General features: G+C 36.7%; 2 non-coding genes across 2 annotated transcripts; both read left to right on the forward strand.

Annotated features, from left to right (window-relative positions):
* The first annotated feature begins 3,004 nt into the window (after nucleotides 1-3,004).
* On the forward strand, nucleotides 3,005-3,077 carry TRNAK-CUU (transfer RNA lysine (anticodon CUU)). Its single transcript has one exon. It is a non-coding gene; the product is annotated as a tRNA-Lys (tRNA).
* Nucleotides 3,078-10,642: 7,565 nt separating this feature from the next.
* Nucleotides 10,643-10,749, forward strand: LOC132534498 (U6 spliceosomal RNA). Its single transcript, XR_009546206.1, has one exon. It is a non-coding gene; the product is annotated as a U6 spliceosomal RNA (small nuclear RNA).
* Nucleotides 10,750-11,045: the final 296 nt, after the last annotated feature.

Here is an 11,045-nt window from a genome sequence, read left to right on the forward strand (position 1 = left end):
CTTACCAAACTCAACAACAAGACAACAAATAACCCCATCCAAAAATGGGGGGAGGACATGGACAGAATATTCACCACAGAAGAGATCCAAAAGCTGAGAAACACATGAAATGCTCCAAGTCTCCGATTGTCAGAGAAATGCAAATAAAGACAACAACGAGATACCACTTCACTCCTGTGAGAATGTCATACATCAGAAAAGGTAAAAGCAGCAAATGCTGGAGAGGGTGTGGGGTCAAAGAAACCCCCTGCACTGCTGATGGGAATGTCAATTGGTCCAACCCCTGTGGAGAACAGTCTGGAGAATTCTCAGAAGGCTAGAAATGGACCTACCCTATGACCCTGCAATTCCTCTATGGAACCCAACATATCCATCCAAAAAGATCTGTGTACACATATGTTCTTGGAAGCACAATTTGTAATAGCCAAAACCTGGAAGCAACCCAGATGTCCAACAACAGATGAGTGGCTGAGCAAGTTGTGGTATACATACACAATGAAATACTACTCAGCAGTTAAAAACGGTGACTTCACCGTTTTCAGCCGATCTTGGATGGACCTTGAAAAAATCATGTTGAGTGAAATAAGTCAGAAACAGAAGGATGAATATGGGATGATCTCACTCTCAGGCAGAAGTTGAAAAACAAGATCAGAAAAGAAAACAGAAGTAGAACCTGAAATAGAATTGGCATATCGCACCAAAGTAAAAGACTCTGGGGTGGATGGGTGATGAGAATACAGGTCCAAGAAGGATTCAGATGAGCTAGTGGGGGTTGTATTATTTTATGGGAATCTGGGGAATGTTATGCATGTACAAACTATTGTAGTTACTGTTGAATGTAAAACATTAATTCTCCAATAAAAAAATTAAAAAATACCCCCCCAAAAAAATATCAGGACAGAAGTGGTGAACTGGGGAGGGGAGAACTGGAGCTTTGGGAATAACTGTAATGGTAAATGTGACGAGTGTGGCAGTAGCACTCATCTGTTAGCTGTTGTAATGATTACAGTGGCATATATATTTTTCTAAGTCATAGATTTTACATTGAAAATGTGTGTTTCCCTGTATACACTGTCAAAATTAATATAATTTATTTTAACTGCTTCTTAGTCAAAGGCAATATTTGAACTGTGCTGTAATCAGTGGAAAATTCTCCATAAAAATAGACAAGATATTCAGTAAATCAGTGAAGATGGTTCTGATGTAATCACCTTGGGAAAGAGGCAAATTCATATCTAATATAAGTATCCTGTAGGTTGAGGGGAAAAGGGTAATCAGGAAAATTAAGAACTACTCATATTCTTATAGGGACATAGTTCATGATGTTGCTGAAGGAAGAGTGCAAAAATGTAATAGTAGTGAGTTACAAATACATAGGGAGTTTGAAACTAGACCTTGAAAATCTTACAGCCTTGTGAAGCAGTGTTAAATCACTAATAATAAAACCAGTTTACAAAGAGAAAGAGCCTATTGTTTACAAATATATACTAGATCCCTCTTATTGACTAAGAAGCCAATATTTGAATATTGTTGAAAATGTTTCTTCTGTTTTGTTTTGCTTTACAGTCTACAAAATATTAGGAGCTTTCTCAAATGTAAATTTTTTTTTCTACTGAACAGAACACATCCTCTTCAGTGCCATACCTAAAGTGTATCTTTTTGTCTAGAGAATGCAGCTTCATTTATTTTCATCTCTAATTTGAGAGATACAGCCAAATTCTAAATTAATGTTAGTAAGGAAAAATTTATCCTATGTAATAAGACACTTTAGGTAAAAACCTATTGTAATACATTTATAAGTGTACAAAGTACTTAATGAAAGGGAAATGTTACTTAAAATTGTCAGTTACATTTTATTGAACATTACGGGGTGCATATGTTACAATTGCATAATTGGTTTGAGAATTCACAGGTAGATTGATATATATATATCACCGTGTACATACAATTAGTGATCTATTATATTTTGGCATTGAGTCTTACTGCAGTGAAAAATAGTCTAAGAACATTTAAAAATAGTCTAAGAATTTTTGCATTCACAGTTTGAGATAAATATAATGAAATTGATTCTCTATTTTAATTCTTTTTTAATTCTAATCAACATACCTTCAGAATTTATTGTGTTTGTTATTTCATTAACCAGAACTTTATTTTTCACTAAAGCATCAACTGAAGTTTCACAACTTTTACACTACTGTTGAAATTAATGTGGAATAATGTACCCTCTAGGAAAATAGGATAAAAAGTTTGACAAAAAAGAGTGACAAAAACATGTTTATGGTATGGCAAAATCATATTACCTGGTACCCATTAAAAGGAGTTTTTTAACTATGAACATTTCTCAGTTCAGAATATTCAATATTAAAATATAGGATTATTTCATAAGTAAACCGTTTCTCTCACAGAGTCCTTTACTTTGGTGCAATACACCAAACGCAGTCCAAGTTCTGTTTTGTGTTTTCCCTTCTGTTTTAATTTTCAACTTCTGTCTATGAGTGGGATCATCCCATATTTATTCTTCTCTTTCTGGGTTTTAGTTTGTCTTCCTGTGTGCTTCCTTCTCTTATGTCTATGTCCCTGGTTGTCAATAAAATATTTCTTCATTTCCAAAGGGGAAAAAAAAAGAGCTTAAGAGGAAATAGAGTTAAATAACATGAAGTTTGTGCCGTCCCTAAGACTGAAGCTTGATTTAAGGTTTGTCGTATGTTTTACATTGGTTTGTTCTAGCCCTCCCCCGCCAAGAGAATTGGATCAGTCCAGATATTTTCTCGGGCCCGCTTGGCCCCGCCCCTAGGAACCCCGAGAGAGGGTTCCAAAGTGCCAGAGTTCGAGAGTTCCTGAGTTGGAGAGTAAGAGAGAGTGCTTGCGCCGCCGCAAAGAGACAACAGAGTTCTGTTTGGTGATTAGTTTGGTTTAGTTTATGAATCATTGTTCCTGAATAAAGAAATACAGCTTCCCTGCCCAGCCGTTGTCTCCACATCTCTGTTACCCACCAGTGAAGCTAGCCCAGCTAGCTCAGTCGGTAGAGCATGAGACTCTTAATCTCAGGGTCGTGGGTTCGTGCCCCACGTTGGGCGCCATTTGTTGTTAAAATTCGGAGGCTCTTGCCGGGCTAGCGAAACTAACTGGACTGATCCAATTCTCTTGGCGGGGGAGAGCTAGAACAAACCAATGTAAAACATATGACAAAGGTTCATTGCTAAATTTCTTCCCACAACTTGCTTCTAAACATATTGAAAATGGTGATTTTCTATTTCTATCTTTCCCTAATGGAGAACGGAGAGGTGAGGTTTCAGGACACATTGGTGAGGACACAGGTGAGGTGTGACTGTTTGGTTCTTTTCTTTCTCTGAATAAAATCAATGAGAAGGAAAACAGTCCTTTAATAAGTATTTTTCTCATGTCCTTTCTCATTTGACATGTTTTTGTTAGTGGTTTTTCTTCATAAATGGCACAAGAATGTACCGTAATGAATTAAAAAAAAAGAAAGAAAAATTACGACTTTTAAGTAAAAGGTTTAGGTTTTTCCCTCAGTGCATGTAACAACTTAGGAAGCAGTTTCCATGTGTGCCTAGAAAAATGATTCTATCTCTTACCTAACCTTAGTTCATTCATGTATTCTGGTAATAGACATTCTTAATATTTCATAAGCAATCAATAGCCTATGATATCTCTTAGCTATCCAACTCAAGAGAGTCAACTTTATATTCATTTTATGTTCTATTTAACTCTAAATTATTTATTATGCACCATTCAGTATGTAGAGGAAGTCATGTTTTGGAAAATGGGGGTTACATAAAATAAATTAATTATATATTATTATTCATGTATGTCTCCTGTAGGCCTTGGGTTTACTTTGAAATACCACTGAGCAAAAAATCAAGAATAATGTGCTTCTTCTAGAGTAAAATCCCTAAGCAGATTTCTTAAAAATAATTTCTCTCTTTCTCTTTTTTATTTTATTGAGGAAATGTTGATCTCCAGGGCTACAGTTCCACATCTTCCCAAGATATGTGCCAGTATACCTGACCCTCGACTCACAGTCACTTTCTGCTGTAGTGTTCTTGGTTCCCTTCCTACCTTCCCCACACTAGTTGCTCCAATCTGTTGTTAAAGCCCATTATGGTTTTGCCTTGTGTACCCCTTGTTTGGCTTGTTAAGCATCCATATAATAATGAGATTATCTATTATTAACCCTTTTCCTCATATCTTGTTTCACTTTACATGATTCTCTAAAACACATTAGGGCTAGGTGGTGATAAGCTGGTGGTTGAGAGCACATGTTACCATGCACAAGAACACAGGTTCAAGCCTCAGGTCGCCATCTGCAGGGGGAAAACCTTCACTAGTGGCAAAATATTGCTGCAGATGTCTCCTTTTCTCTCCATCTTTATATCCCTCTTCTATCTCAGCTTTTCTCTGACTCTGTGCAATTCAATAGATGAATAAATAAAATATTGAAAAGAATAAAGAAACACTTTTACACTGTTGGTGGGGATGTAAGTTGGTTCCACATCTTTTGGAAAACATATTTGGAAAATAATATTTGAAAAAATATTTTTCCAGATATTCCTCAGAACATTGGAAATGGACCTACCATGATATCTAACAATTATTGTCTACCCAAAGACACTTAACTGAAAATACTTAACTGAAGAGACCTTTGCAAGCATATATTCATGACAACACTTTTTGAAGTTACCAACATTCAAAAACGACCAAATGGTCCAATGACAAATGAATGACTAAGGCAATTGTGATATACAGACACAGTGGAATATCACTCAGCTGGAAGAAATAAAACCTCTTTTGCTACACTATTGGTAGAACTAGAAATGTCCTTTACTGTTTTATATGAGAAAAAGACTCCAGTGTACTGTCCAGCAATAGCATATGAAATACTTAGAAATATCCTGCTTTCTGCCTAGGCCTAATCAGATGTTTTAAATCTAAAAGATAGACTGTGATAGTATCATCTCTGTAGTCTACAATCCAAGAAACATCTTGCATATGATTAAGATAGAACAGATCATGGATATACTATATAACTCACATACTGTGCTGGTTTGCCATGTGCACAACCCAGGTTGAAGCCTGGCTCCAACCGTCTTGAAACGAGTTTCAATGCTACAATCTCTTTCAGTGTTTCTTTCTGCCTCTTCGACTCTGTCAAATATATATGTATATATATGTGTATATATATATATATATATATATATATATATATATATATAATAAATCCTTAAATATTTTCTGATTGTGACCTTGAAAATCTATCAGGTGTTTGGACCAATTTGGCTTTTCAAATTTTTTTGTTGAGTAATTGATCACACCATGTACTATCAGTGGTTAGGAACTGTTTTGCAATGTTATCACTATTGGAGGATGGGAAGACATATCAATATCTACATGAAATATGGAAGTTAATTATTGTGATTGTTGTTCTGTTTAGTAGCAGTCATTATCCTAACTACAGTAGCAAAATGCTCTGAACTTCTTCAAGGCACAGCACCATGTGGTCATACATAGCAATTACGACAACTTCTTTTTAGTTGAATACATTATTATTATTATTATTATTATTTAAACAATTTGTTTATTCATGAGAAAGATAGGAGGAGAGAGAGAAAGAGCCAAATATCACTCTGGTACATGTGCTGCTGGGGATTGAACTCAGGACTTCATGCTTGAAACCCCAGTGCTTTATCCACTGTGCCACCTCCCAGATCACAATCAAATAGATTATTAATTACTTTCTTAGAATTTTACCGAAACTCTGGAAGACTCTGATTAGCTTCTCCTCTATAGTCTATAGGCTAAAATTATAAAAATACTATGAACCCTGATTTTTTCCCAGTCATTCATGGATCATTGAGTCTGCTGGATATCTGCATCAAACAGAAAGTATCTCTGAAAACAAAGCAAAATAGAATTTGAATTTTTAGTTACAAAGCAGAATAAAAAAATAATTCTGCCAAATTTTCCATGCTATTAAATTAAACTATGAAAAAATAATTAGCAAAATGCTGTTATGTAGAATCTGATTTGAATGTCACCAGTTTTTCCACTTAGATCTTTTTTTTTTTCAAGGAGTTATTTCATGATACTAGATTGTACATTTTTTTTATAGTACTCTTCAATCTGTAATGATTTCTTAGTCTCCTTGATTTGTTTTAATTTATATGTTAGGTCACATAGTAGTCTATTAACTACTTTGATTAGAGGAGCTACACTTTGTTTTATCTAAAAACTGTTATTGATTTGTAATAATATATATGTTTTGGAAGAAGAGCTTCACACCTCAATACTGTCACACACATACACAGTTCTGAAGACCAATTATTAGATAATATAAAAGTTCTTCAGTTTTAATATGTCTGGATTTTTTTCATGATTATACTGGGCTTATAGATTTACTACCTGATCTGGAGCAAGAGTACTACAGAGTTGAAATGTCCTTTTCTTCATATCAGAGAGCATTGGATGGTAATGTGACTTTTTTCCTTGAAACATTAACCTGAGAATTTACCTGAAGTGGGATCTGCTATGTTTGTCTACTGTATCTTTATTATTTCCTGTGCCACACTTTCTTATTATGAAGTAAGTGACTAGGTATAGCGCATGTTCACACTCCAACAAAGGGAAGTTAATTTCCTCCTCATGGAAGATAAATCATTTGGAATAATTTGAAGTCAAATAAACAAGATATTTTAAAATTTCTCCTCTGCAACAAAACTAAGATGGACTCTCCTGGATTGAAAAAAAGTAAAAAAATGGTCTGAAACTGGTAGTTTAGAGAATATACATGTTCTCTTTGAGATATATGTGAATCCTTACCATAAGTAAAAACCCCAGTTCCGGACTGAGAAAAATTATTCAATGGAGGATGTGCACTGGAGTCATTTATGGCAATAATATCCTGATAGGATTTAGCTACCATTTTCTGTATGTGTACTGTATGATCATTGTGTACTTTTATTTATTTATTTATTTTGAGTTTGATCATTATTTTTTCCCTCCAAGGTTATTGCTGGGGCTCGGTGCCCCTAAAGCAGTTTAAGGTATATATGCCTCTTATTCCTTACATTTATTGCCTTAGTTTGTATCTTTCCTATTTCCTGCCATTATTACAATAATGTTCCTCCCTTTCCCACAACCACCATCAATAGATCCCTTCACCTAGATTTGGATTTAATCTTTTGATTGGGATAATTTTCATAAGCAGAGTAAGACAATGACAGAAGTCATTATTTCAACAGATTTGTTATATATATATATATTTTTAAATATTGTATTATATATTTGCCACAAGAGATAGCACTGATTTAGTATAGGAACTATGAATTTACTGCTCCTGGTGGCCATTCTTTCTTTTTTTTTTTTCCTCCCTCATTATTTGATAGGACAGAGACATTGAGAAGGAAGGAGGAGATAGAGAGGAAGAAGAGATACAAAAAGACAACTGCACACCTACTTCACCAGTCATGTAGCAACCCTCCTGTAGGTAGGGAGCAGGACTCGAACCCAGGTCCTTGAGCATGGTAACATGTATGCTTGACCAAGTATGCCACCCCCCCACCTCCCTTCTTTATACTGTTAACACTTCCTCTATTAAGAAATTCCTTTTTAAGAAAATAATTTTCTGAAGTATAAATGCTTTAGGCAGCACTGTTTCCTAGAGGGGATTTGCAATAGGATTCGAGAGATCAGAATTACATTTCTTCCTAGTTAGCCTTATAATTTTGAGCAAGAAATTTCACCCGTGTGAGACTCTAAACAGAGTTTATTCACTTCTGAAATAATGTACAAATGAGACTTCGACAATATCTAGGGTCACTTCTAACACTATCATTTTTAAGCCTGAATTATTCTTTCTGTGTTTTGCAATTATTTTCAGATACAGTGTCCCTTCTAGTTCAGTTTATTGAAAATATTATATCAGATTTTTCATAGTATTGCTGTGTGTGTGGTGTGTGTTTCTCAGTTGTATATACATATATGTGAAAAAAATTCCCAAAGGCATATGTTATAAGCAGTATGTTATTGTTTACAGTTATTCTATGGCTCGCAAAAAAAAATGCATGTCCAATTCCTCGATAGGGACATATAAATTTCCTATGAAGAAAAATAAACTGAATTTGAAACTATTTAAGTGAAAGGTAAGGAGTCCTTTTACTTAGACTCAGCAATTTGGAATCCATGAGTTTCCACAAAAAAACCATGCCCTGGATCAAAATCAAAAGCACTTATGATGAATTCTTTCTTATTCTGGGGAAAGTTTTTTTTCCTTTCAAAATAATTTAAAAGTGTTCCATATATTACCAAATATTTTATTAATGGCAGAATACAGGATAATTCATGATCATAAAATTCTTCTACATTACATTTTAAATATATAGAGTAGCTGGAGAGTTTGTGCAGAAACAGTGCATCAAACTTTCAGGGCTGAGACCACAGAGGTCACAGGTTCAACCTTTAGTACCACCACATGCCAGAGCTGAGTAATGCTCTAATCTCTCTATATCACTCTCTATTTCTCATACAAAATTAAATTACAAAATTGGGTGGGCCAAAATTATTGTCATAGAAGATGTTGTCAGAGTTGAAAATAGGACTAGAGAGCTGGATCAGGGCAGAGAGTAGCTCCCAAATATGAGGAAAATATAAAAATACCATTATCTGTAAACCCCATCAATCTGAACTAGGGCTCATATCTTGGAGCCTCTGTAACCTCTGCATCCTGTCAGTCTGAGCTTAAGATCCATGGTCACAGATGGGAACATTCTAGGCTGCACTCATTTCAGGACCAGTCTTCCTTCTTCTTCTAGCATTGGCCCTTCTTCCGTAGCCAGTCAACAGCGTCAGGTTGAGCCTGATGTAAAGTTTCGAGACCTCCTTTGAATCTGGAGAGGTGGCAGTCGTTGACTATGTGGGTCATAGTCTGTCTGTAGCCGCAGGGGCAGTTTGGGTCGTCTCTGGCTCCCCAGTGATGGAACATAGCGGCGCACCGGCCATGGCCTGTTCGATAGCGATTGAGGAGGGCCCAATCATAACGTGCTAGGTCAAAGCCGGGTTGATGCTTGCAGGGGTCTGTGATGAGGTGTTTGTTCTTTACCTCAGCTGACTGCCAACTCTGTTTCCAAGAGACTGGAACAGAGAAGTTCAGTGTAGGCGTAGGGGACCAGATTGGGTGACAAGACGTCAAGCGTTGAACAGGGTGGGCGAAGATAGCCGCGTATATTGGCAGGTCCGGTCGAGCGTAGACGTGGGAAATGAACTTAGATGATGCTGCATCCCGACGAATATCTGGCGGGGCGATGTTGCTAAGAACTGGCAGCCATGGAACCAGTCTTCCTCAAATGGCAGAGTACATTGACCCAGTCTCCCTTTTGGGGTGTGGAGAAATCCCTACCATTGCTGTTCTACATTGGGGGCATGGTCCTGTAGAGGCCCACAAGAGGGTTTATGATGATGTTCCTGATGAAAGTTACCAGTGATGGTGGGGAGAGGGATCCATTAGAGGTCTAGGCCCATCATATCTATGTGGAAATCCCAGGATTCCCTGACTAGGGCCCTGGATGATGGATTGGCCTGTTCGTGACCCAAAGGACCATCATTACCCTTATCCATCTCTTGTAGTCCTTACTTTATCTGACAGGGTTAGAGTTAGAGTGGCTGAGGGAAGTGAAGTAGGGGATAGGAGAGGAAGATGTCAAGGTCTAAGTAGAAAATATTTGATTAAGTACTTTATGGTGTCTTTTTTTTAGGTCTTTCCACTTGTTTGCTGCACTTATTGAGTCTAAGTCTACTCACTTCAGACTACTGCAAACTTTTACTTTAAAGTATGCATTTCCCCTAACAATGGATACATGCACATGTGCCCTATCTCTTGGGTCCTGATCTGTATTTAGTTTCTGTAGTTTTGTTAGGAAGTGCACCACCCAAAATGGAACTATGGAGTCCCATGAACTAGGAAAGCTCTCACCAGAGTATTGGAGCTGGAGAATTGACATCCCAGGCCTGGAGTTTCTGGACACAGTAAAACATGTCAAGATGGTACTTGTTGCACTGATTTGCATGAGATCAGCATATGCAGTATCAAATGGTAGAGATCAAGAGAAGAATGAAGAAAAACAAGCAAATCCACAGAGGTTCCAGGACTGTGAGAAATATGGATTTTAAAAAGAATGAGGAAACTTCCTTGCTGTTTTAGAGTTTAAGAAGGCAATATACTTGTAGCCCACCTGCATGTTATTTATCAGGCTCAAGCAATAACTACTAAAGTCAAGGGCCCCTTGGAATACACCTAAAATAGGCATCCTATTTTCTTCCCACACCAAGACCATTAGTTACTTCTTCTCTATTCTTACCTTTAGGTTCCTGATTAATTAACAGTCTGTTCTGCTTTCTATCTTACCATTTTTTTAGCTATTAAGTTGTATATGCTACCATGATGCCATATTGACAATCCTGGGCAGACAAACTCACCAATGTGTCCTGATACCTCATTTCCCCAGATCCCTATTCCAATAGGGAAAGAAAGAAACAGGCTGAGGGACCTATCAATGTCCATGCTCAGTGAAGAAGCAATTACAGAAACCTGACCTTCCTCCTTTTGCACCTCATAAAGAATTTTGGTACAGTACTGGCTTCAGTAGCACATATACTAAAATTGGAAGGATACAGAGAAGATTAGCATGGCCCCTGCTCATGGATGATATGTAAATTCGTGAAGGGTTCCATATTAAAAAAAAAGAAAAGAAAAAAAGAATTTTGGTTCATACTCCCAGTGTGATAAAGAATAGATAGAGACTCTTCCAATGGAGAGGATGAGACACAGAACTCTGATGGTGGGAATTATATGCAATGTACCTCTCTTATTTTATAGTCTTGTTAATTATTATTAAATCACAAAAAATCTCAACCTCCAAAAAAACTTAAAAAAAAAAAAGTATATATCTAAAAGTTCTGCCTAAAGAAAATTCCCTCAGTGGTCCAGGGGTGGCACAGTGGATAAAGCATTGGACTTAAGCATGAGGTCTGGA

This window comes from Erinaceus europaeus, chromosome 18 (genome assembly GCF_950295315.1).
Source record: "Erinaceus europaeus chromosome 18, mEriEur2.1, whole genome shotgun sequence".
Taxonomy (NCBI): domain Eukaryota; kingdom Metazoa; phylum Chordata; class Mammalia; order Eulipotyphla; family Erinaceidae; genus Erinaceus; species Erinaceus europaeus.